Source organism: Rhineura floridana, chromosome 3 (assembly GCF_030035675.1).
Source record: "Rhineura floridana isolate rRhiFlo1 chromosome 3, rRhiFlo1.hap2, whole genome shotgun sequence".
NCBI classification, from domain to species: Eukaryota; Metazoa; Chordata; class Lepidosauria; order Squamata; family Rhineuridae; genus Rhineura; species Rhineura floridana.
Window position 1 is genome coordinate 129,671,563 of NC_084482.1, and position 27,348 is coordinate 129,698,910.

At 40.2% G+C, this 27,348-nt stretch overlaps 1 protein-coding gene and 1 pseudogene across 7 annotated transcripts in view; both read left to right on the forward strand.

Moving 5' to 3' along the window:
- DOCK3 (dedicator of cytokinesis 3) overlaps nt 1-27,348 on the forward strand; it is a 463,693-nt gene that overhangs the window by 7,470 nt on the left and 428,875 nt on the right. The window lies entirely within an intron of this gene.
- On the forward strand, nt 4,682-5,665 carry LOC133381980 (RING finger protein 17-like; annotated as a pseudogene).

Genomic DNA, 27,348 nt, shown 5'->3' on the forward strand with positions numbered 1-27,348 from the left:
CATTTAAATTGCAACTTTACAGTCTGCTGCAATTTTGTTGCATAGTAAACTGATCTAAAATGGTAATTTTTGTGGGTTGCTTTTCCGGGAATGGTTAAAATGTTGATTTTAAACTGATTACATAATCCTTTATTTAACATGATGTCAAATATGAAGCAAAATCTGTGATACTTTTGGGAAGAGATGGTAGCTATGAGAACACCTTCTTGTACTTAATGTTAGACAAGATGCCCAACAGTTGAGTGGTGCTAGGTACCTGCTACAGAGGATTATGCCTTTATGAGAACAAGGCCTATGCTGTACATCAGTCTCACAGTCTACAATATCAGATATAGATAGGGTTGCCAGGTTTATGGCCTGAGACTGATCCTGTATCTTTAGGAGAACGTCAGCCATGTGCAGGGCCTAGCAACCAAGAGGTCTTCTGTATCTTTAAAAGTTGTGCAGGGGGAAGGGAGAATTCCACCTTGTGGTTTTTCCCATTACAGTGTTGCAAGAACACCTGCACTTGGCTGACTTTCTCTTCTCCTAAAGATACAGGATCAGTCTCAGGCCCTGAACCTAGCAACCCTAGATAGAGAAGGCCTTGTTCAGGGTGTCATTCTCTCCTTGCTAAAGGGCAAATTGCTGTTCACCAATAATCAGTCCTTCAAAAAAAACCAAAAACAAATCTGTGTCCCCCTTCAGAATACTTGTGGGGTACTGGTCAGCATTTTACAAGGTTTCTTTCCCTTTTTGAAAACTTAAGGGTTTGTTGCCGGGAGGAAGGTTGGAATACTCAGTTGTTCATAGGTGAGTGAAGCTTTTTTTAATGAGGTAGAAGTAGTCACAAAGCAAGATCGGCAAACCAAAATCTGCTTCTGCCATTCAGCTACAGACTCAAAACAACTTCTGCCTTTTCCAGTTCTTAATTCCAACAGCAATTGTATTTTAGAACAAGCTTTGCCATGAATTTTGAGTTTTATTTCAAGTGTTTGGAGTATCCAGTTCAAATTTGCAAACAGCCATTCTTGACAAGAGAGTACAACATGACCCAAGTGAGAAGGTTCCAACCCTCAAATTTGCATCATGCTCTCATATGAGTGTGCCCCTTAAAATTAGGTGCATGTGGGGCTTTGTCAGCCTTCAGCTTATATGTGTTAATTGTTTTCAGAGGAATAGCTGTGTTAGGGTAGAGAGAGACACGTTTCCAGTGAATCTTCAACTCTAACCTGCAATTTTGCGTATTGAATACATTATTTCCTTGAATTCTGCTTCACAATGATGTCAAAACTGTTTGCTCAATTCACCCGTTCTGAGACTGCGCTGTGTCCAGTGGAACAGCTTTGCCATGGGTGGTGTGCAGTGTTCTGACAGATTGAGTACAATCAGCAGTTGGGCTATGTCTGCTGCAGATTCTGTCCTGCACGAAGCTCCTACCTGTACATCTGCTTCATTTTATTTCTGGTCCTCTAACAGCTTCTTTTCTTTCCAGTTTTCTATCAGCTCCAATCTCCCTAAAAGGATGGAGCAAAGGAGCTACATTTTCTCTACTGCTGATGCCTTAGGGGTATGTGATCTTTTTTTAAAAAAATCACACATGTATGGCGTAATACTGTATTTTTTCAAGTTTTTAACCTCTTGACAGTGCATTATCAGTGATTTACCTATTGTACTCTATCCATTTTGCAACAAAAATACATAAATATGTTCCTTGCCTAGCTCTACTACTTTGTGTCAATTTCTTATATTTTAAACTGATTTTTTCCCATTACTTTGTGTTTTGCGCGATAGTGGATGCTGCATTTCCCTAGAAGACCCACCCTCCACTTGTGCCTGGTCACTTAGAGCTGGAGCCTCGTCACAAGAAATATTTCTCAGTGTTTCTTGTTTCTGGATTAAAATGAAAGTTCTGCTTCTGTAACCACTGTCCCTTTCTGGTATTTCTCTGTAGTTTTCTGATGTATATTTCCCCCTAACATGTTCTATCCCCAGAAGCTCCAATTCCCTAGCAATGATGCTTTGCGTCTGATTGAATGTATTAGCTTACCTGTGCTCACACCCCCTTTTATAAAAAAGTGACATGTCCATGAAATACAATGCCCAAGCATCGTTATCAGCGCTCCAACTACTGTACATTCGCTGCTTCAAGTATTCACATTTCCAGAGCTGAAGGTTTAATCATTGTCTGATCCATGGTTTCTGTTAGCAACGGAGTGCTAGTATAAAACATAGCAACATTTTTATTGGTGGGTTAGCTTGTCAGTGAATGCAACCTGTTGCTATCCACCAAGATGTAAGATCAGGTTTGTAATTATCAGGAGGGGCTTGTATTCCACAGTGTTAATGAAAACTTTTTTTCTGGAAACTTTGGAAGGATGTATCTTCAATACTATGCAATATACAGCTTGGGCTTTTTAAAAGCCTATCTATGTGAAATCATGATATAATAGGGCAGCCTTTCGCAACCTTTGGGTCCCCAGATGTTGCTGGACTACAAATCCCATAATTCCTTACCATTAGCCATGTTGGCTGGAGCTGATGGGAACTAGTCCAGCAACATCTGGGGACCCAAAGGCTGGGTAAGGCTGCAATAGGGTGTGCACATAGGTAAATAATACCTGCATTCACACACAAAGGATGATGTCAAGTGAAGTGCTGCTTCTAGTTTACAACCTGTATGCTAAACACAAAGTAATACAACACAAAAGGTGGGGGAGAAACAACCAACAAATAATTGTGGCTAGGGATCCATATGCTGCTTGCTTATTGCAGTAGCTGAAAAAAATGAATTTATTTTTTAAAAAGAGGTGCGCGGTTTGGTAAGAAATAACTGGAAATGGAAATGGACTCCCTTCAAATCGATTCTGATTTATGGTGATCCTATGAATAGGGTTTTCATGGTAAGTGGTATTCAGAGGTGGTTTACCATTGCCTCCCTCTGAGGCTGAGAGGCAGTGACTGGCCCAAGGTCACCCAGCGAGATTCATGGCTGTGTGGGGATTTGAACCCTGGTCTTCCAGGTAGCAGTCCAACACGCTAATCACTACGCCACACTGGCTCTCAAGAAATAACTAGACACATGCGCAAAAGAAGTTGATGGGAAGTGATGCTTCCAATTATCACATAGCCGATAAACCACCATAAAAAGGGGGGGCATACGCGCAGATAGAAAACTGACATTAATGGTGGGGAGACAATAGGTAAGGAATGTGCATTGAAGTAAAACATAACCACCTCTTCCACCTACTGGTGTGTATGCAAATTCACTGTGATCCAAAGAGAATCAAATAATAAAGATGTGTATAAACAGTAGCAGATTGATTTTAAATTGCAGAGACAAAACAGACTTGCAACTGTTTAAGTAACTAGTGTGCATGTAGCAAAGAATCTTGTGGCACCTTAAAAACTAAAAAAAATATTGTGGCATAGGTCAAGGAGTGTGTGAATTATTTACCCATATTTCCCACCCAGAATGGAGGAAGGCTTTCTTCTAGAAACCAAATATTTTGTTTTGTAATCAGCGCTCACTTCATCTTCCTGCCTAACTGAAATCCAGTTAATTACAACGGCATTAGAACAAGCTCTTCTCTTGTCAGGTTCTTGCTAGCCTTGAGATTCAGTCATTAGCAAAGGTTAGTAATGAGTTATTAATGCATGAGGAATGTCCATCTTTATTTGCAATGTTCTGCTGTGAGCAGTTCCTTACAGTAAAACGTGAAGAGGTTGGTGCTGTTTATTTTGCTTTGGTTGCTTGGATCATGTGTGATCATTCTATTCTTATGTTCTTACGTAGCTGTAAAGCTAGGTTCCTTGTAAATGTAGCAAATGCAACATAAGAGTCTTGTGGCACCTTAGAAAAGTTCAGATGAATGAACTGTAGTCCATGAAATCTTATGCCATAATACATTTGTTTGTAAGTTGCCACAAGACTCCCTGTTTTTGGTGCAAAGGATTCTCATGGCAACCTGTGTGGAAATTGTAAATGTAGGTCTTCCTGTGAGTTAATAGAAAAAAGGATTTATCTTTGGCCCATTTGAACACGTGGAATGGTATTTGTGGTTTTCTTGTGAGAGAGATTATCTCACCTCGGGTTGGAAAAAAGTAATATTTTTTTCCGTGCTGTCTTAACTCTTAAAGATCACAACTCCTTTATTTCCTGTGGCTTTTAAGTGTCTTAGATTGCAGCATTTTCTAGAATTTGAAAAAAAAAATTAAATCCCACATAAGGATAGTAAAAATTGTTCTCAGCCAGTAATTCTTGTGAATTTGTTTGCAGGGTTGATCCATTGCCTGCAAGTGCCAGTTGAGCAAGAACTATTAATAATCAGGCTATACAGAACCCTAGATAAAAAGATTATCTTACTTCAGAAAGTCATGGCTTTAGTAATACTCTTTAGTGTTAATATATAACTATAGTTAGTACAGAAGATATTTTATTGATTTAAATTTCTGAGGTGGTCTAACGTTTCCCAGATCTCTTACAGAATGCTTGTAGAATGCAATCCTATACACAATTACCTGGACTAATTGCCATGAACTCAGTGTAGACATGAATAGGATTGTAGCGTTAGTGACTTCTTTCCCTAATGCATGATGGAACTTTACTTGGGCTTGGAAATTTGTTGCCCACATGGGCCCTCTTTTGTGTTTAAAGCGTATTTATCAAGTGCTACCATTGTGGGAAATATTGCGAATGTGATAGCTATACTTCAAAAGAGACTTTAGATTTTGAACAAAAAGTTTATCTTAGGAGTCTGCAAAAATATACAAGGTTTAATCATCAAAGCATCAAAGAGAAGAGTGCATCTACTAAATGTGCTGACAGGACTCCTGGTCGCTATCTAACATTGGAAACATCTACAATAGATATGAATAGCAAAACTCTGCAAGAGATAGACAAGGCTTTGGAAGTAGCAAAAATCAACTTCCAGTGTTTAAAGACTACAGAGGAGATGCTTGAACATTTGGTCACCAAAGCAAAGCGGGAAGAAAGCAAGATTGCTGATGTTATTACTAGCAGGTTTTCAGATATTATTGCTTCTGTACATTCAAGGAAAAGAAAACTAGAGACAGAAATGATAATGAACACCAGTTACTATATAACTGATGTACATAGCGTACAGGTATCAGTTATGCAGAAAAGAAACAATTTGGATGCAGTCATAAGAATAGCAAGCAAGATTAAAGCAACCGATAGCTTAAAGCCTTATCATAATTTAAAACAGGTTCTTTGCAGTTTAAAAATGACAGTTGGGGAAGAAGCCTTGAAACTGGATAATCTGAAAAAAAAAGAACACTTCCAAGGTTTTACTTGGACTGTGAAGAAATTACCCCTATGTTTGAAAATATAGGGAAAATTTTCTCTGATACCCCTAACATGCATGGTTTTGGAGGGAGCCCTCTAAAACTGAGCAACATTGGAGAGGAATTCAGAAGTAACATTTCATCACAAGTAAATGTACAACTTGAACCACTTGTTGAAGAAATTGGCACAGTTGCTCCTTTGCAAGACAATGATGCATGTCTTGAAGGAAATTACACTCTGCTCCAAGAAATGACTCCATCATTCACGCAGAAATACATTCCTGCTTTACCTCAGACATCATCTGTTCCAGATGTCATAATTGAAGAAATCATTGAAGATGATCAAGAAAGCTGCATCTGGAAGGGATCTATCAATTGATCAATACTTCATTGCACAGCAGGAAAATTGTCTTCTAATCTTCTAGAAAGATCTGAGTTTCTCTGTCTCTTAGGGCCAAGCTACATATTTTGTCAGGAGATCTGTGATTAGATGGTTTCCATTTCTTTCCTAATTAATTTCCTGTTAGAGCCATACGACAATGGAACCAATTACTTAGAGAGGTAGTGGGCTGTCCGACACTGGAGGCATTCAAGAGGCAGCTGGACAGCCATCTGTCGGGAATGCTTTGATTTGGATTCCTGCATTGAGCAGGGGGTTGGACTCAGGGGCCTTGTAGGCCCCTTCCAACTCTACTATTCTATGATTCTATGAGTTCTGCACCCTGATACTCCAAATTCTGTACAAAGAAGAAAAGCTGAATTCTGCAACCTTTATTATACAGCCACCATGGATTTTTCACATTCCACTATGTTAAATTGAAAATACCCCCATGCCATTCTGCTGCTTCCCATAAGGTCATTTCAAAACAACATATTACAAAACTTATAGTCCTGAACTCAGAAATGCTTGCTTAATGAGCCTCTACATTTTCATGGCGATACACAAAACATTCAGAGAGAATTGGGAGTTCAAAGTGTAAAACAAAGTGGGCTCCTGCTGGGAGGAAGGGCGGGATATAAATAACATAAATAAATAAAACAAAAGAAAAAAATCCAGACTTCTGGTGGACTTTTTTCTGTCAGTGGTCTCATAATTTGTTGAAATTAATTAAAAATCAGCCATGTTCACAAAGTACCTGTCATCTTATTACTGACTTTGCCCCATGCTCTGACCTTCATCTTCTGCGGTTTAAAAGTTAAAAAAAATGCATGGCTGCTTTTTTATTAATTTAAGAAATTTAATATTGGAGTTAATGATAAGCTCAGGCATGCCCAGTAACAAGTTACTGTCAGTGTTTTAAAAGCCAGACTAACAGCTGTTTGGCTTGGCGAATCAGGAGGCCACACCCACACCAGACATTTATTTCACTTTAAACAGTCATTTTATTTATTTATTTATTTATTTTTATTTGTTTATTACATTTATATACTGCCCCATAGCTGAAGCTCTCTGGGCGGTTTCTCCCAAAGAATCCTGCGAACTGTAGTTTGTGAAAGATGCTGAGTGTTGCTAGGAGACTTCTTTTTTCCTGATAGAGCTCCAGCGGCCAGAGTGGTTTAACAGTCAGCCCCTCTTCCCAGAGAATTCTGGGGACTGTAGGTCTGTGAGAGGAATAGAATTCTTTGAGGGAAGCCATGACTGTTTAAAGTGAAATAAATATCTGGTGTGGATGTGGCCAGGGACAGCTTTGGTTTAAGTTTGGATAACAGACTACACGTGTCTACTGTAGAAGAAAAAGGTGGGGGAAGATGATACCATTAACCATGTTTTTATTTTGCAAAGGGAAGGGACTTTCCCTCTGCTCAGTGCCCACCCACCCCATATCCTCCTTCCCCTCCCTCTGCCCTCCTCCCTCTGTTACCAAATTCTTCCAGGCTACACAGGAAGTGGATTGGACTGTGAAAGACTAACCCAAATTGTCTTTGCATTTTTACAAATTTGTAGGGCGGTACAATATTGTAGAGAGGAGGTCAGGTCTCCTGCTTCCCTGGTGCATTCACTATAGCTGCCCAATTTCCCTGTTTTTAAAAGTTTGATAGAAATATCTGTTGGCTATAGGTACCATCTTAAACTGCAAGGTTTTTTGCCTATTACTGAATAAAATGTACAATATTCGGAACTTTACATAGTTTCTCTTGAATAATTGTGCAATATCTGAAGTTTTGCTTAATGTATCCTGATTTTGCTAATAATGGGGAAGAGCAAAAACTATAAGGAGGAAGCTGAGACACAATGTTAATAGAATTCTTCTCCCAGTGCCACATTACGTGTTCCCTTGGAACTGTAGGATTCACTGGGCTCTGCATGTAAGGGAGGTTGCCCAACCAGCACCCATCTCTTCACATTCTTGGGATTGGGAGACATGTGGCCATTGTTGTTCCCTTTCCGTCTACATTTCTTCTAGAAATATTTTGGGAAGGAATTGAGGAATGGTGCTTGTTTGAATAATGCTCATCTACTTTCTCATCTCCCTCCCTTGGAACCAGTATGGAGTAGTTTTTTTATTGCACCTCTATTGTAACTACAGAGTGGAGATTATTGTTTGATGTTTTGTGTCCTGAAGAATACTCTGGGGGAGTCTGAGATAGGGTTGCCAGGTGTCTGGTTTTTTCCTGGAGACTCCAGTTTTTGGGGGTCCTTTCCAGGTGACTCACCTTAATTTCAGGAATCTTAGCTTTCATTTTTTTAAAAAATTAAGTTTCTAGGTTGTCTGGTTCAAAAGATATAAACCAAAATGTCAGCTGCCCCCCCCAGCTTCTGTTACTACCGGCTGCTCTAATCCCTGCCCTTTCAGGTTTCAGTGAATCAGGGTTGTGATTGACAAGATTTGTTGACACCCCCCCCCACAATCCTAAACCCACAGTTTCCTTTTCCTGCTTGTCTCACATCAGGAATTCAGTAAATATATAGCTTTCAGCAGCATAAAGAGTATTTTCTCTGTACAGGATTGGGACTTGCTTCTGAGTAACCATGCATAGGATTGCACTACAATAGAAGATCACGGCAGGATCTTGGTAGGCATAAAAGTGTACATGCAGGGTTTTTTTAATTACTTGCAGAAATGGCATATTATACATTTTATTTTTCAAAAAACTTTTGAACAGAAGTTTTAAAATGTGTACATGCTGCAGTGTTATACTTTTCTAATTAAGGAGTCAAACAAGTTTAAGAGGGCAGTTTATTTGTTTATTCATAACCTGTTTTGAAAACCTTCCCAATATGAAGCATTTCTGGGAGTAAAGCTGCAATGCTAATGATAATAATAATAATAATAAGTTGATTTATATCCCACCCTTCCTCCCAGCAGAAGCCCACGTGTATGTAATTCCACATACCTGGGAGGTAACCCCACTGAATTCAATAGGACTTACTTTTGAGTAGACATGGTTTGTGCTGAAAATCAGTGGAACTTTTGAGTGAACATAGAAAAGGATTGTGTTGAAAATCTTTCTCTCCCCCGCTGATCCTTTTCTTTTAAGCAGTTAGGCAGAGCTTACTTAGGTGTCACTGCTTTTATTTGGCAGGAAAACTAATGCTGATTTTATTAAAAAAATGTTCTCCAATGGCCAACTGGTTTTGACAATAAACTATTATATGTGTAAGCCGCCCAGAGAGCTTTGGCTATGGGGCGGTATACAAATTTAATTAATAATAACAATAACAACAACAACAACAATAATAATGGGGTGTATGTATTTTTACATCTCCAAAGTGTGTGTATATGGAATATTGCCAACAACCCTGTGAGGTAGGGTTGGAAGCCAAGGCAGCTCACAACAAGAAATAAAGCCATTTAAATCCAGTAACCATAAAACAAGTATAAAACAGTTACAAAACAGGTTAACGTGACATGATTCTGAATTTTGGATTGGGTGAGTGAAGTTCCTTATCACTGAATTGCAGTCCTGTGCATGCTTCCCTGTCTGAGTAAGCACCATTGAATACATTGGGACTTGCTTCTGAGTAAACATGCATAGGATTGCACTATCAATAACTTTACAGGATGTGTAAATAATAAACTTCTTTGACTTTCATGCTTATATAAATATTTCTTCATACTATGTCTTGATATGTATTGATTTCACACTAAGATTGTAAATTATTATTTACAAATTATTATTTACATTTTAAGTGCGCCCTTCTTCCTTGGGGTGATCATGGTCCCCCTCTGTTGTTTTCACCCTGAGGGGCAGATTAGGTTGAGAGATGGTGTATAACCAATGGTCACGCAATAAACTTTGTAGCTTATTTCCATTTTAAAATTTAATTAAAATATTTTATATGTAGGCAAAGTTTATGAAGTAATGCAGATCCACACAATATATTTAAAGCACATCCAACTCGCATTTAAACACATGACTTTCCCCAAAGAATCCTGAGAAGTGTAGTTTCCCCCTCACAGTTATAGTTCCCACCACCCTTAACAAATGACAGTTCCCAGGACTCTGTGGTGGAATTCATGTGCTTCAAGTGTATGTTGAATGTGATTTAAATGCATGGTGTGGATCTGCCCTAGTATGCTGTGCATTCATTAGTTAATTGAATAGAACAATTTTAAAAGATACCTTTTAAAATGGGTGTAGTTCAGTGGAAGGGCACATGCTGTGCATGCAAAGGTCCAAAATTCAATCTCTGGAAGAGACTATTGCCTGGAATCCTGGAGAGCCAATGCTAGTTCATGTCATTAGTACTGAGCTGGATGGTACCAAATGGTCTGACTCGGTATAAAAGAGTAAAGAGACCCAAGGGCTACAGTGACTCTGATATTTATTTATGGTTTTTGTTTACAACATTTATATACCACTTTCTTGTAAAAAACCCCCACAAAGCGGTTTATAGAAGGAATTAAAAGAATAAAATTATTGGCAAAAACAGTTAAAGACAGGTATTTAAAACATTCAAAATAATAAAACCAACAATGAATTAAAAACAGATAAAAACGTAATAACTTCTACATGCCTGGGTAGGCTTGCCTAAACAAGAATGCTTTAAATAGGTGCCAAAATGAGTACAATGAAGGTGCCTGACTAATGTAAATAGGCAGGGAGCTCCAAAGCGTAAACTAAAGCACACTAAAGGAGTTTATTTCTTACAAGAGCAGAAGTACTATGTGAAACCCATAACATGGAAAGCACACCTTGAACTTGGCTTGGTAGCAAATCAGCAACCAGTGCAGATTTCAGAGCAGAGGTATTGTGTGCTGATAGAATCTCACTCTTGTCAGCAATCGTGCCGCAGCATTCTGCACTAACTGCAGCTCCCGGGTCAGGTTGTGCTGCATGGGGATTTCTATGACCTTGATTGGTTGTGGAATGCTGAGTTTTCTGTCTTAGTCATAGGAAACCTGTTGTGGTTGGTATGGTATTGCATTTAGGAAATCATCAGTCTTTTTCCTTTTCTATTATATTTCATTTACCTCGGACCTTACTCCCTTACATCCATAGAAGCAACAACAGTGGTTCCATGTGGTCAGCTTAACCTCCTTAAACCCACTGATGATGCACCTTGTTATTTGCATGCTGGTTTGTTTCTTGCCCAATAGTGACAAAAGAGAATTCACATAGTAGGAAGTGTTGCTTCAATTGCTGTTGTTCCCAGTCTACTGCTAATGAAGGTAGACCATACCATGTGTGTTTTCTCAGTCAATTATTGCTCCCTGGAACTGGGTTGGCTGTCAAAGTGAGTTTATAGCAGCCCACAAAGTAGGCAGGAAGGAGTAGAGAATCTTCTTAACTCTTACTCATTTCTCAAACCTCTCCCTGGAGTGAAGGGTCAAGTCTGTAAAGACATTTGGAGCAGCCACGCTAAAAGGCAGGCAGGGCATTCCAGGGAGGGGCTTGCCAACCCATCTTTTCAGAGGATCCCTAATCGAGCCTTACCAACAGCACAATCCTAACAATATCTACTTAGAAAGTAAGTCCTATTGAGTTCAGTGGGTTTAGTCCCTTAGTAAGTGTGTTTAGAATTACAGTCTTTGGGGGTATTCATCTTTACTCCTGAGTGCTCCCAGTAAACATCTCCACAGCACCAGGCTTTCTTCCTACAATGGCCTTCTGGTGACCGGGCTGACCTGAGGGCACTTAAACCCTTCTTGTCAGAAGCAAGTAGGGTAGATTAAATGTTCCTTACCCAGGCTGTCTAAGCAGGTGAGAAGGAATGATCTCATCACTTCAGCTGGACCTGGAAACAACCTCATTTAGATTTCTATCTTAATTTCCAATCAGAGAATTTTTTTTGTTTTAGTGGTATGCTGCAAGCAAGTGTGGTTGTTCCTTAATGTATTATGCTTAATGACATCACTAGGGCATGCCCCCTATGACATCACTAGCACATGCCCCTGAAATCTCAGGTTTTAGGAAGCTTCTGACCTGGGAACCTTAGTCTGAGAACATGAGTTCCCTGCTTGGGTGGTCTGAATAGTTCTTTGTTCTTGCATCTCACTGGAATTATCTCCTTGGGAAAATCAGCTAAATCCCCTCATTCTATTTTTAGACAGATGCTGAAATATTTTTATTCTGCCAGGCATATTGATTGATTTATATAGTTGATTGATTTATATAGTTTTATGTTGTCACTTTTTGGTTGTTGGTTTTTAAATGCTTCTGTGTTTTGTACTTGTTTGTGTTTTTTTTTTAAAGTTTATATGTAGTGGTGTTGGCTTGTTATTAGCAGGGATATGTATGATATAAATTTCCCTCTTTTGTATTCAACATTCATGGGCACCTGCAGCATTTTTTTGGGGGAAGGACGAAATAAATACTACAAATAAACAAACAAAACTAGCAACAGAAAACAGCTCTATCATTTCTGATAGATCTAGTATCTGAATAGTTGTAAAGCCTGTCTCAAATTCCAGGTGTACCCCACCATGGTTTCTCAGTGAGTAGACCTACTGTCTACCTAAGAGCAGACATAGTGTCCCTTTATCTACCCACTGGTGAAACCTTCAGTTCTTTTCCTGGCCCACTTCACACACACCCCAGCCCTTAATTAATTGCACTACTGCTACAGCCAAGCACACAGCTCCTCCTGCATAGCCCTAAAAAGACACAACAACAACCCAACATACCATAATAACAACACTGGACTACATGTTGTCATGCTTTCTTAAATGTTAGTCATTGTTGTGACTTCATTCATTGGTTAAAAACACTAAAAGACAGGAGCTTGCAAATTTCTCACAAAACAAATGAGGAGAATAGTGTCTGCATGCTTGGCTTCTTGATATCTTGCGTTCTACAAATGCTAGAAACTTACTACTACTTCTTTAAAGAGAGCTGGGAACATGGAGATGATGGCTCATCTGGGGAGGCAACTGCCCCACTTCCCTCCAGTGGATATCTATGTTAATGTTTCTTAGATCTGAAAACAGAGTAATGTGTCTCCTTGCCATTGGATAAGAGAGCTGAAATCTTGCTGTTGTGTTACAGCTGGAGCGTAAGATTTTAACTAGTGCATTAACCAACCTTCCTGACCTACAGTAAGGGGAACTGGTGCCTGAGGAAGTCCATTAAGTATTATGGGCATGTCTCATTTTTCCTTTCTGCTGGATCAGACTGAAAACCCTACCTCCACTGTTGAAGGCAGTACGCCTCTGAATACCAATTGTTGGAAATCATATCCAAAGATATCATTGTTGCACTCAGGTCCTGCTTTTAGGCTTCCTCTAAGCATCTAGCTGGCCACTGTGAGAACAGAATGCTGGGCTAGATGGACCTTGGCTCATCTAATATTCTTTAATTCAACTAACCCATATTGTCTGTAGATAGCTCCAAGATACATTTAAAAAGCTGTGATACAGCTTGTAGCTAATTTCTAATATCAAATGCATAATATAGGATTGTGGGGTTATAATCCTATGCTTTTGGTCTTTAACTAGGATGGAATATTACTAACCAAATACATCCATGCTTCTTGGAATCAAGGCATAAGGAAGATCTATAGAGCCTGAAATGCTGAAGGCTGCTACTCTGTGGTTATATAAATTCTTTTATTATGGTATTTATTTATTATTTATTTATAACTATATTTGTATACTGTAATTTCATTTAAAAACATCAAAGCAGTTTACAAGTAAAGAAAAAAGAAAACCCATACAGTAAAAACCACTTAAAATACTGAGATCACCTGTTGAAAAAAGACATTCTCCTAATTGCTTACATAAGCCTAATGAAACAGAAGGGTTTTTAGCAGGCATTTAAAAAGTTAAAGCAGAAGGCGTCTTCTTAATGTCTGTTGGCAGACTGTTCCAGAGAACTGCTCTGATGACACTGCAGGCTCAATTTTATGTCAATGTTAAGTGAGCTTTGCCAGTTTGGAGGACGACCAAAGCTGCTCGTGCAAATGATCTCTGTGATCGAGCTGGGATATCAGGGTTCAGGCGGTCCCTAAGACACCCTGGTCCTAAGTTGTTCATTTTGCTTTGTAAATTAATACAAGTACCTTGAACCTGGCTTGGTAGTGGATGGGCTGCCAGTACAGCTGTTTTAAGAGTGGTGTCATATACTGTCAGCCATGTGCCCCTATCAGTAGTCTGGTGCATTTTGCACCAGCTGAAACTCCCAAACCAGGGCCAAGAGCAGCCCCATATAGAGTGCAGTGTAGTAATCCAGCCTTGAGGTTACCAATACATGGACTACACTGGTCAGGCTATCTCTATCCAAGAACGGCCATAGCTGATGAAGCAGACAAAGCCAGTAAAAGGCACTTCTAGCTACAGAGGATACCTGGGCCTCTGGTGACAAAGATGAATCCAGACGTTCCCCTAAACTATGGATCTGCTACTTCAGAGGGGGCACAACCCTATCCAGAACAGGTAACTTGCCTGTCTCCCAGACATGGGAACCATGTACCCAAAGAGCTCCCATCTTCTCACGATTCAAGTACAGTTTATTGGTCCTCATCCAGTCCACTACAGCATTCAGACACTGATCCAGAGTATTCACAGCCTCTTTTGATTTAGATGTTATGGAGAAAGAGAGCTGCATGTCATCAGCATACTGCTGACTTGTTTTGTGCCTCCAAGTTGACCACTACTTACGGCGACCCTATGAATCAGTGACCTCGAAGAGCATCTGTCGTGAACCACCCTGTTCAGATCGCAAGTTCAGGTCTGTTCTTGTTTGGCCTTCCTCTTTTTCTACTCCCTTCTGTTTTTCTCAGCATTATTATATTTTCTAATGAATCATGTCTTCTCATTATGTGTCCAAAGTATGATAACCTCAGTTTCATCATTTTAGCTTCTAGTGATAGTTCTGGTTTAGTTTGTTCTAACACCCAATTATTTGTCTTTTTTGCAGTCCATGGTATCCACAAAGCTCTCCTTCAACATCACATTTCAAATGAGTTGATTTTTCTCTTATCTTCTGTTTTCACTGTCCAACTTTTACATCCATACATAGAGATCGGGAATACCAAGATCTGAATGGTCCTGACTTTATGTTCAGTGATACATCTTTGCTTTTGAGGACCTTTTCTAGTTCTCTCATAGCTGCCCTCCCCAGTCCTAGCAGCCTTCTGATTTCTGGACTATGGTCTCCATTTTGGTTAAAGACTGTGCCAAGGTATTGATAATCTTCTGTTGTCATTACTTTACTCTTCTTGACGTTCAACTGTAGTCCTGCTTTTGTGTTTTCCTCTTTAACTTTCATCAGCATTCGTTTCAAATCATTACTGGTTTCTGCTAGTAGTATGGTATCGTCTGCATATCTTAAATTATTTATATTTCTCTCTTCAATTTTCACACCTCCTTCATCTTGGTGCAATCCCGCTTTCTGTATGATATGCTCTGAGTACAGATTAAACAAATAAGGTGATAAAATACATCCCTGTCTCCCACCCTTTCCGATTGGGAACCAATCAGTTTCTCCATGTTCCATCCTTACAATAACCTCTTGTCCAGAGTATAGGTTGTGCATCAGATGCTGTGGCACTCCCATTTCTTTTGAAGCATTCCATAGTTTTCTGTGATCTACTCAATCAAAGGCTTTGCTGTAATCTATAACGCACAGAGAGATTTCCTTCTGAAATTCCTTGGTCCGTTCCATTATCCATTATATGTTTGCAATATGATCTCTGATGCCTTTTCCCTTTCTAAATCCAGCTTGGCTGTCTGGCATTTCTTGCTCCATATATGGTAAGAGCCTTTGTTGTAGAATCTTGAGCATTACTTTACTTGCATGGGATATTAAGGCAATAGTTCGATCGTTACTGCATTTCCTGGGATACCCTTTCTTTGGAACTGGGATGTATATAGAACGCTTCCAGTCTGTGGGCCATTGTTTAGTTTTCCATATTTCTTGACAAATTTTTGACAAAATTTGGACAGATTCAGTCTTGGTAGCTTGTAGCAAGTATTTTAAGAGCAGCTTTCACCTCACATTCTAAAATTTCTGGCTCTTCATCATACGGTTCCTCCATGAATGAATCTGTCATCTTTGCATCTCTTTTATTGAGTTCTTCATTGTATTGCTTGCATTTTCCTTTTATTTCATCTCGGTCAGTCAGTGTGTTCTGTTGATTATTCAACATCCCTACTCGTGGTTTAAATTTCCCTCTCATTTCTGTAATCTTTTGGAATAGGGCTCTTCTTCTACAATTTTGTTGTCTTCTATTTCTATACAATAACTATTGCAATAGTTCTCTTAGTCGCTGTATTGTGGCATTTAGGGTTCTGACTGTGTTTCTATCTCCTCTTGCTTTTGCTTTCCTTCTCTCTTTAACCATTTTAAGAGTTTCTTCAGTCATCCATTGAGGTCTTTCTCTCTTTTTAACTAGAGGTATTGTCTTTTTGCATTCTTCTCTGATAATGTCTCTGACTTCATTCCATAGTTCTTCTGGTTCTCTGTCAACTAAGTTTAAAGCCTCAAACCGGTTCCTTATTTGATCTTTATGTGCTTCTGGGATGTTATTTAAATTGTATTTTGGTGTTATGATTGCTTTGTTGGTCGTCTTTAGCTTTACTCTGATTTTCGATACGACCAGTTCATGATCTGTACCACAGTCTGCTCCTGGTCTTGTTTTTGCAGAAAGTATGGAACTTCTCCATCTTCTGCTACCAGTTATATAATCAATTTGATTCCTATATTGACCATTTGGTGATGTCCATGTGTACAGTTGTCTTTTCGGTTGCTCAAAAAATGTGTTTGGAAGAAACAAATTATTGGCTTCACAGAATTCAATAAATCTTTCTCCTGCTGCTTTTCAGTCTCCTAGGCCCCATTTCCCCACAATTCCTAATTCTTCTCTGTCCCCTACTTTTGCATTCCAATTCCCCATGATTATCAGCACATCTTGTTTTGATGTGTGATCAATTTCTTCCTGTACTTCTGCGTAAAATCTCTCCAATTCCTCTTCTTCTGCGTTTGCTGTTGGAGCATGGACTTGGATGATGGTTGATAGGTTTCCCGTTAAATCTCATTGATATCACTCACTCAGACCTTGCGTTGTAGCTCCTAATTGCTCTTGCTACATCACTTCTCACTATTAAAGCAACCCCATTTCTTCTTAATTTCTCATTTCCTGCATAAAATATTTTGTAGTTGCCTGATTGGAAATGTCCCATTCCTGTCCATTTTAGTTTGCTCCCACCAAGTATTGTAATGCTGATACATTCCATTTCTTGCTTGACAATTTCTAACTTTCCCTGGTTCATGCTTCTCACATTCCATGTTCCTATTGTGTGCGTTGTACAACTGTGGTCTCTTCTGTCGCATCTGTGTGCATCATCCTCTGGGCTTCCTTTCGGCTTTGACCCAGCTGCGTCATTAGTCACAGCGGTACTTGTATTTGTCTTTTGTTCTTTCCCAGTAGCTCGTTGAGTGCCTTCTGACCTGGGGGTCTCATCTTCCAGCACTATCTGGTGTTGCATTTTGGATACTCTGTTCATAGGGTTTTCATGGTAAGAGATATTCAGAATTGGTGTACCATTGCCTTCCTCTGAGTTTGGATGCATCTTAGTCTGGTGTCTCAACTTTGACCATTCCACCTTGGGTGCCCCTGCTAGGAGTCTAGTCTCTTGGTCTAGACTCTTGACAGCATTGCTCTTAGTTTCTTCAACACTCTCAAACCCCCTCACCACATTCAGGTGTGCATCCTAGAGGAGGTGCATCCTGCTGACACCTTGCTCTAAAACCCTAATGACAGCTCCCAACAGCTTTATATAGATGTTAAATAGCACTGGGGAGAGAACTGTACTCTATGGAACCCCATAGCACAAGTGCCCAGGGGTCTGAGGAACACTCACCCAGTGCTACTGTCTGGATGTGGCCGTGAAGGTAAGAGCAGAACCACTGTAATACAGTGCCTAATAGTAGCCTAAGGTTAAGCAACTGTTTTAGTATTGGTACTACTGTGTGTCAATTAAATGTTTTTTATACAATGGGTTGCATCCAAGAAAGTTGTTTTGTTAGCTCAAGGACTTTTGCCTGCATAATGGGGCTTCCTTTACCTCTCTTCCCCATGCCACCCCAGGTCTGGCTTTCGTAAATATATATTTAAAAAATCCCCTGAATTTTCAGTGTTTTTTCCCAGGCCTTCACATCTCTAGATACAACCCAAAGGGCCAGTATCCAGTGAAGTATTTCTGTTAGTGCAAGGACTTCTGGCTGTGCAACAGAACTCCCTCTATCTCTCTTCTCCCGTGTGCATTCTAAATTTGTTGTGGGTTTTCCTCAACCCTATGGAGCAGATTTGGGGAGAGTGCATGGGGAGAATAGAGGGAAGGGAAGGTCAAGTGGAAATGCTTGTGCTAACAGCGTGCAATACTAGCCATAGTGTTTTCTTTTGTTTTCTACACTTAATGCTGCACCTAGCTTAGGGGTTATAATTAAAGCTTAGAAAATACGGGAACACATTCTAGTATAGTGGCTAGGCTAGTATTAGACTAGAACCTTGGAGGCCCATATTTAAATCCTCATTGAGCTATGAAGCTGACTGAGTGGCCTTGGGGCTTTCAGTTTCTCTTGGTTTAATCTACCTCACAGTTAACATGAGGATAAAAGGGGAATATACTGTCTTGAACTTCTTGGAGAAAAGGTGGGACTTTTGCAACCAGAGTAACTACTCTACCTGTAATTGCAGGCCATACATCCCTGCCCTCAACTTAAGCTTCTGTGGGTGGATAGCAGCATGATTGATCTCTTTACATTTTCTCAGCCTCTTGGTAAGCAATCCACGACTGAGGATTTTTGTCTGAGGAGAGAGGAAACTCCTTAGGCTAGTATTGCTATAAATATGCTCTTAATTCTTAATATAAATTTTATACAGTAACCTAAACATAATTGCTCTATTTTTAAGAGAGATAATGGATTATTACATTATATAAGTCAGCACAGTTAAGAATTAGCTTATATTTTGCTGATATAAGAGTTTGGAAACTGCAGCTTGTGCAAAATGCAGCGGCCAGATTGGTAACAGGAACCAGATGGTCCGAACATATAAAACCAATTCTGGCCCACTTGCACTGGCTGCCTTTATGTTTCCTAGCTCAATTCACGGTGCTGGTATTGACCTATAGAGCCTTAGATGGCTTGGGACCACAATACCTGATGGAACGCCTCTCCTGATACAAACCTACCCGTACACTACGTTCAAGATCAAAGGCCCTCCTCTGGGTGCCTACTGCGAGGGAAGCTGGGAGTCTGGCAACAAGGGAGAAGGCCTTCTCAGTGGTGGCCCCCAAATTATGGAATGATTTTTATGACGAGGTGCGCCTGGCGCCAACTCTGTTACCTGTTTGGCGCCAGGTCAAGACTTTCCTCTTCTCCCAGGCATTTTAGCATGTGTTCTATATTGTTTTAAATTTTTTAAATTGAGTTTTAAATTGTTTTTAAAAGATGTGTTTTAAATTGTATTTGTTTTTAGTTATTGTAAACCACCCAGAAAGCTTCGGCTATGGGGCGGTATACAAGTTTAATAAATAAATAAATAAATAAGAGTAGCACATTATAAAGACATTTTTTTGTTCTGCTTGTTCATTTGGTAAAAATGTCTGCTTACATCTAATTGTTCTGTTCTGGCCTTGAAGAACTGATTTCTCTCTTTTAGCATTTCCTTTCACTCTCCTTTGATATCTTTTCCTTTTTTACTTTGTAACTCTGATGGTAGAGTTGGTCAGTTGGTCTCTCTCTCTCTCTTGATATGAAAACCTTTGATAGTAATTTCTTACGTATGTATGTGGTGTTGACAACACCAGCATGGCCACTGGATTGGGCTGATGGGAGTTGTAGTTCAAAAAAGTAACTTTTCCAAGCTCTGGGTGTTGTTACCCAAAGGTATCCAGGGTAGCATACAACAAAAAAGTAAGAACAATACAATACAATTTAACTAAAATACACAATATTTTACATATACTTGCACACAGATTTAAATAGTGGAGGGACCCAACACAGCTGTTTAACGAGGACTAAGTTTGCTTAGTGGCCATGAAATGCTGACTGTTGAAGGGGGTGGCTGTACATAGTGACATATGTTGTTATTTGATGGGCTGTAAAAATGCTGGCTGACTGTTGAAGGGCTGGCTTTACATAGTGACATATGTTGCTTTTGATGGGCAGTAAAATCAGTGCTCCTGGCAAATGATACTGCAAGTGGCAAGCATGGTTGCATAGTAACTTTAGCTAGTGGCACTATTTCTACTCTGTGGGTTGTATCCACTGTTAGTCATACTCAGAGTAGAACTATTGAAATTGACATGACTAACTTAAGTCCATTAATTTCCATGAGCCTACTCTGAGTTAAACTTACTTGGATACAACCCTCAATCATTTTGGTTTGTTGAGTAATTATGGAAGAATATTTGGGTTCCCCAATAGTTGTCTGAAAGCAGTTTTGAACAGTTCAAAAATATTCAGTCATTTAAATATTGTGTATAAAATCAAAGTATGTACGATTTGCAATACCTGGCTTGCGCATATGTCTCCTTAAATATAACCTTTACAAGCATGCCTGAGTAAGTGGCTACATTTTTTCTTTATAGAAACAGCATGTAATTATTTTAATGATATGAACCTATTCAAAATATGTAGTATCTCATGTGAAATATTTATTTATTGTATTTATATACCGCCCCATAGCCGAAGCTCTCTGGGCGGTTTACAACAATTAAAAACATTAAAAACAAATACAGTAGGGGACCGCTTTTTGGTGTTCTGCTAATACGGCGGTTTTCAGTTACAGTAGGGCCCCACATACGGTGTGTGTTCCGTTTTTTCAGCATTTTTGGGGTGTCAGGTGCCATTTTATTGTCAGTGTTCCACTTTTTGGCAATTTACGCTTTTCGGCGGTGGTCTGGAACCTAACCCGCCATATGAGTAGGGCCCTACTATATACAAATTTTAAAAAACACATTTTAAAAAAGCAATTTAAAAACACATACTAAAATGCCTGGGAGAAGAGGAAAGTCTTGACCTGGCGTCAAAAAGATAACAGTGTTGGTGCCAGGCGTACCTCGTCAGAAAGATCATTCCATAATGTGGGGGCCACCACTGAGAAGGCCCTCTCCCTTGTTGCCAGACTCCCAGCTTCCCTCGCAGTAGGCACCCAGAGGAGGGCCTTGGATGTTGAGCGTAGTGTACAGGTGGGTTCGTGTTGGGCGAGGCGTTCCATCAGGTATTGTGGTCCCAAGCCATCTAAGGCTTTATAGGTTAAAACCAACACCTTGAATCGAGCTCGGAAACATACAGGCAGCCAGTGCAAGCTGGCCAGAATCGGTTTTATATGTTTGAACCGTCTGGTCCCTGTTACCAATCTGGCCGCTGCATTTTGCACAAGCTGCAGTTTCCAAACCGTCTTGAAAGGCATTCCCATGTAGATCACCTTGCAGTAATCTAACTTGGAGGTTACCAGAGCATGGACAACTGAACCCAGGTTATCCCTGTCCAGATATGGGCGTAGCTGGGCCACCAACCAAAGTTGGTAGAAGGCACTCCGTGCCACCGAGGCTACCTGAGCCTCAAGTGACAGAGATGGTTGTAGGAGAACCCCCAAGCTATGAACCTGCTCCTTCAGGGGGAGTGCAACCCCATCCAGGACAGGTTGGACATCTGCCATCTGGTAAGAAGAACCATCCACTAACAGCATCTCAGTCTTGTCTGGATTGAGCCTCAGTTTATGTTGACCCATAGGCATGACTGCCTTGTGTTTCCATCAAGACTAAAGCAAAGAAGAGGTTAAGGGGTTAAGCTGCTTGCAGAGCCTTGCAGAGCCTTGGCGAGGCTGTCAAGGCCAGCACCTGGTGCTGCCAAGGCAACCAAGGGAGATAAAGGCTGGACAGCTCTGCCAGCCGACTGTGGGGGAAGAAGTTCTTGCTAAGGAGGTGTTGTAATCGTGTATGCTATTTTGCTACCTTAATGTCCACAGTAAAGGACTCTTAAACAAGTTCTCTGTCTGCGCTTGGATTTCTTGAACGTTTTTGCTGTTCACCTGTACAGTGCCGGACACGCAATTCTACATGCACCAACAGTTTATTAGTCCTCATCCAGTCCATTGTCGCAGCCAGGCACTGGTTCAGCACATTGACAGCCTTACCTGAAGAAGATGAAAAGGAGAAATAGAGCTGCGTGTCATCAGCATACTGATGGCAACACACTCCAAAACTCCGGATGATTGTACCCAACGGTTTCATGTAGATGTTGACCAGCACGGGGGACAGAACTGATGTTTACATTGTAAACATATATACATAGCATTGTTTGCTGTTGTTGTTATGTGCTTTCAAGTCAATTACGACTTAAGGCGACCCTACAGATCATTGACCTCCAATAGCATCTGTCATGAACCACCCTGTTCAGATCTTGTAAGTTCAGGTCTGTGGCTTCCTTTATGGAATCAATCCATCTCTTCTTTGGCCTTCCTCTTTTTCTACTCCTATTTTTCCCAGCATTATTGTCTTTTCTAGTGAATCAGGTCTTCTCATGATGTGTCCAAAGTATGATAACCTCAGTTTCATCATTTTACCTTCTACTGACAGCTCTGGTTTATTTTGTTCTAACACCCAATTATTTGTCTTTTTCGCAGTACATGGTATGAGCAAAGCTCTCCTCCAATACCACATTTCAAATGAGTTGATTTTTCTCTTATCTGCTTTTTTCACTGTCCAATGTTCACATCTATACATAGAGATCGGGAATACCATGGTCCGAATGATCCTGACTTTAGTGTTCAGTGATACATCTTTACATTTGAGGACCTTTTCTAGTTCTCTCATGGTGGCCCTCCCCAGTCCTAGCCTTCTTCTGATTTCTTGACTATTGTCTCCATTTTGGTTAAAGACTGTGCCGAGGTACTGATAATCCTTGACAAGTTCAATGTCCTCGTTGTCAACTTTAATGTTACATAAATCTTCTGTTGTCATTACTTTAGTCTTCTTGACGTTCAGCTTTAGTCCTGCTTTTGTGCTTTCCTCTTTAACTTTCAACAGCATTCGTTTCAAATCATTACTGGTTTCTGCTAGTAGTATGGTATCATCTGCATATCTTAAATTATTGATATTTCTCCCTCCAATTTTCACACCTCCTTCTTCTTGGTCCAATCCCGCTTTCTGTATGATATGTTCTAGATTAGAATATATAACACACCCTTTTCGATTGGGAACCAATCGGTTTCTCCATATTCTTTCCTTACAGTAGCCTCTTGTCGAGAGTATAGGTTGTGCATCAGGACAATCAGATGCTGTGGTACCCCCATTTCTTTTAAAGCATTCCATAGTTTTTCATGATCTGCACAGTCAAAGGCTTTGCTGTAATTTATAAAGCACAGGGTGATTTTCTTCTGAAATTCCTTGGTCCGTTCCATTCCAACGTATGTTTGAGATATGATCTCTGGTACCTCTTCCCTTTCTGAATCCAGCTTGGACATCTGGTATTTCTCGCTCCATATATGGTAAGAGCCTTTGTTGTAGAATCTTGAGCATTACTTTACTTGCATGGGATATTAAGGCAATAGTTCGATAATTACTGCATGCCCTGGGATTACATAGCATTGTAGGGACTTCAAGACGCAGCTAAAAAGTTTTAAACAGCCATGTTGATTGACAGTGGTCTTCAACTGGTTCAAATCTGCAACAAACCTCTGACTTCCAGTCTGCAACACTGGACCCACTCCATACTTTCACATGTGATTTATACTTAATAGTGCTAATAATGCACACTATTCAGAGAGCAATATACAGCATTACCTTTGCATTACTAAATAAAACCCAGTGATTTTTACACTTTATTTTAGCCAAAGGCTGAGGAGCATTTGAAAACAGTAGTTTTTTCCCACTCACAATTTCATTGGGACATCTGGGCATGTTTGTTTTTCCAGATTTTATACCAGTCATCAGTGAAATTAGAAAGGCTAATTTGCAGCTCATTTCCTATGGCTAAACTATTTTTATTTTGATAGTCACAATTGCTAAGAAGCTTTGCTCAAAGAAATAGGTGGCACCAAACACCAGCAAATGGGGTGTAGCTCACTTGCCAATTCTGGATTTTCTGACATCCAAAACTTTGGTAATGCTAGTTGCTGAAATTGCACTTTTAAGCTTGTGTCACAAGAGAGCTCAAGGAATTGTTTGTGCAACTCTTATCTTAATTCTAATGACTGGCTCTACAGTGAAAAGCAATTGTATCCAGCGTATACCCTCACAGATTTTGGGAGAAACAGTCATAGAATCATAGAATAGTAGAGTTGGAAGGGGCCTATAAGGCCATCAAGTCCAACCCCCTGCTCAATGCAGGAATCCAAATCAAAGCATTCCCAACAGATGCCTGTCCAGCTGCCTCTTGAATGCCTCCAGTGTTGGGGAGCCCACTACCTCTCTAGGTAATTGGCTCCATTGTCATATGGCTGTAACAGTTAGGAAGTTTTTCCTGATGTCCAGTCGAAATCTGGCTTCCTGCAACTTGAGCCCATTATTCCGTATGGAACAACAGAATTAACTGTTCTATGTGTTGCGTAACATCTCCTTTGACAGAAGTAACAGTTGCTCTTTGATCATCCTCAAAAGAGTATGCAACAGCTAGAGACCAGTCAATGGAATGTTCTCAACCACAGTTTCAGCATTTCTTTTGAATGCTTCTATTATTTTAACAGTCAAAAATTGTAAAATTTCTTCTCTGCATTGAGATATTTTATTCACAGTTGAACACATTTGCAAGGTTTGCTAACCTTAAATAGCATAATGGGTTGTCTAATAAAGAAGCATATGCTGAGGATTTTTTTCTCAAGAACTCTAGAACTTCATGTTGAAATTCACATAGCCATGTGAACACTTTTCTTCATGACAATCATTTCATGTCTTTGTGTAACAATAGTTTTTTGTTCAAGACCCATTTCTTTGCTGAGAATTTGTATTAAGAGTACAGACTTTTAATAATTGACACATTTTTTTTAGAACAGCATATAGGACTTCACCTATATGTTTGGAAGCTAGTGCGTCTCTGTGGAGAAAGCAGTGAATCCAAGTTTCATCTGGAGCAGCTCTGTGAATACGTTGGATCAGTCTATTCTTCCTTTCTGCCATAGTTGGAACAAAGGCTCTTCAAAAACTGGTTGTCCAGTATTTGGGAAAAAAAACCCAAGTGGCTTGTTTTTTAGACTGGTATGCTTTGTTTCTAAATGTGTTAACAGCTTTGATGGCTTCAAACTTTCTTTTGGTAGCATCTCACCACATTTCACACACTGAGGTATTGGCAAACAGTTTTTTTCAATACATGTGAACTCATATTTCATGTACTGTTGGTCAGACTTTTGGACTTGTTTAGAAGTTATGTCCTCTTTCTCCTTTCTGGGGTTTTTCTCTTCAGTGAAGTCTGTCTTTGATGTTGAGCAAAAGGGCAGGTCATCATCACCATTATACTTGTGGGTTTTTTTAACCAAAAAAGCATCCATGGCATCCAAATGGATTTAACTCTCCCTCATCTTCCGTATTTCCTCACACTTTCTATTCCTTTTACCACCTCCTTTCTTTCTGTCACCTGCCAGTGATTTTTTTCTCACTGCCTTCTTGAACTTTTTGCCCTGTCACCTGTCTTGCCTTTCTTTTCTCAGCTCTGCCTTCTCTTTGCCTCCTTGTTGCACTTTCTCAGTCCTTTCTCTGTTACCATTGTACCTTGTCTCACCTTCTTTCACAATGTTTGCCTGTTGTGTTTTCCTCTCTGCTGACATCTACTTCCCCCTTCTCTTTATCTTCTCACACATTATAATCATTTCTTTCTCTCACCTGTTCTTGCTGCCTTTTCTATAGGCATTCATATGCATTCCATCACACTTCCATGTACAGAACAGCTACAATTCCCTCTCCACTTTCCTCCATGCACTGAAATGTACCCCACCAGAGAGAGTAAGAGCAAGAGAGCTCAGCACAATGTTCTTCCTTTGTAACTCAGCAGAACATGAGCTAAAAAGCAAGTGCTGTTGGGGAGCTGGCTGAAGTGGGCATACAGCTTGAACAGATGTCCTGAAATGGGAGGAGGGAGTATGTGAAGCAGGAAGGAATGAAATGGATGCTGGGCTACTTGAGGATTTAAGAACTCGGTACTGTAAAGAGAGACCCATAAATGTATCCCTTCCTCTGCCCAGCAAGGAACTTTTCTCCAACCCTGCCCTGTTTCAGGTTGCAGGGAGTCATGATGAGGATGATGTGGCACCCCTGCTATCTCTAATTCTTGCCTCCTCCTCCAGCCACCAGACTCCTGCTGTCACTTCCTGGGCTCCCAGCTGCTGCCATGATGGCAGATCAGCTACCCCATTGCAGCTGACATGCATTCTAGTCTGCAGTGTACATCTATTCCAAAAGAAGTTTAGAAAGCCACAGAAATAGCCTAGAAAGTGAGCAGAGAGCCCTTGCTTCATATAGAGCTTCCTGCCTGCAGGCATAGCTATAGAAAGGTGGGGCATATGGTTGGCCAGAAAAATGTATCTTATTGAAAAAGGCGTATGCCTTTCTCCTGCCACATTGCAGCTTGCATGGAAATTGGTAAAATGAGTGACCCATCAAAAAAATGCATCCTATCCCAGACACCACATGCATCCTATCCCAGACACCACATGCAATGCTTTTTAAATATGGTCAACTTTAGCTGGAGTCCAACATGGTTGTAACAGCTTTGCTGTGACCCACCTGGTATGTCCTCGTGACCCACCTTGCGACCCACTGGTTGAAGACCTATGGACTAGAAGCCCACATTGAGCCCCTTATCTGAACGAAAGAAGAGTCCCACTGAAACAGAACAAATGCCTCTTTAGCTCAAGCTAGAGGACTGTTGCTCTATCATAGAGCATCTGCTTTGCATGCAAAAGGTCACAAGTTCCATCTTCATGTCAGGCTGTGAGATATCCTGTCTGAAACCCTGGAGAGCTACTGCCAGTCAGTACATTGACTATACTGAACTAGGTGGACCAATTATCTGACTTCTGTATACGGCAGTTTACTCTATTCCTATTTCTCTGGTCCTGGATTCTATTTCCTACAGTGACCAACTGTATGTTTAGGCAATGCTCACAAGGAGGACATCAGGAAAACAACACTCTTCCACTTGCTATTCTCAGCTATTTAGAGGTTTACTTCTGAGAGCCTCATCTTTCACCTACTTGTCTGGGATTGCAGGTTTGTAAATTCAAAATTCTCAAGGCAGAGAACAACAAAGATCATTCAATTGAATGCAACAATAAATGTCCAAAAGTACAGTAAACAGAGACGAAACAGTAATACATAAAACCAAATGTTTGCCAGTTACAAAGCCTATTTTAAAGGGGCTTTGTTAGGTCCTTGGCAGTCACCCTTTCTTCAGTAAGAACCAACCTAATAAATGATAGAACCATCAAGAACTTATTTAAATGTGGATGTCACATGATGGCTGCTTCCAAGCAATACAGTTGTAGCAATGACATTTTGCTTTCAACATCTGAATCTGGGCTTAGCAAGTGAATCAAGTGAAATGTGTATATTTTTAGTGTGAGCAAAATTGAAAGGCCGTTTGACTTCATCACATGGTAAAAGGAGCTTGTGCAGATGGTGTAGATGTTTAGAGAGGCTTAGATACAGAAGCAATGAGAGGCTTAAGACACGATTGTCT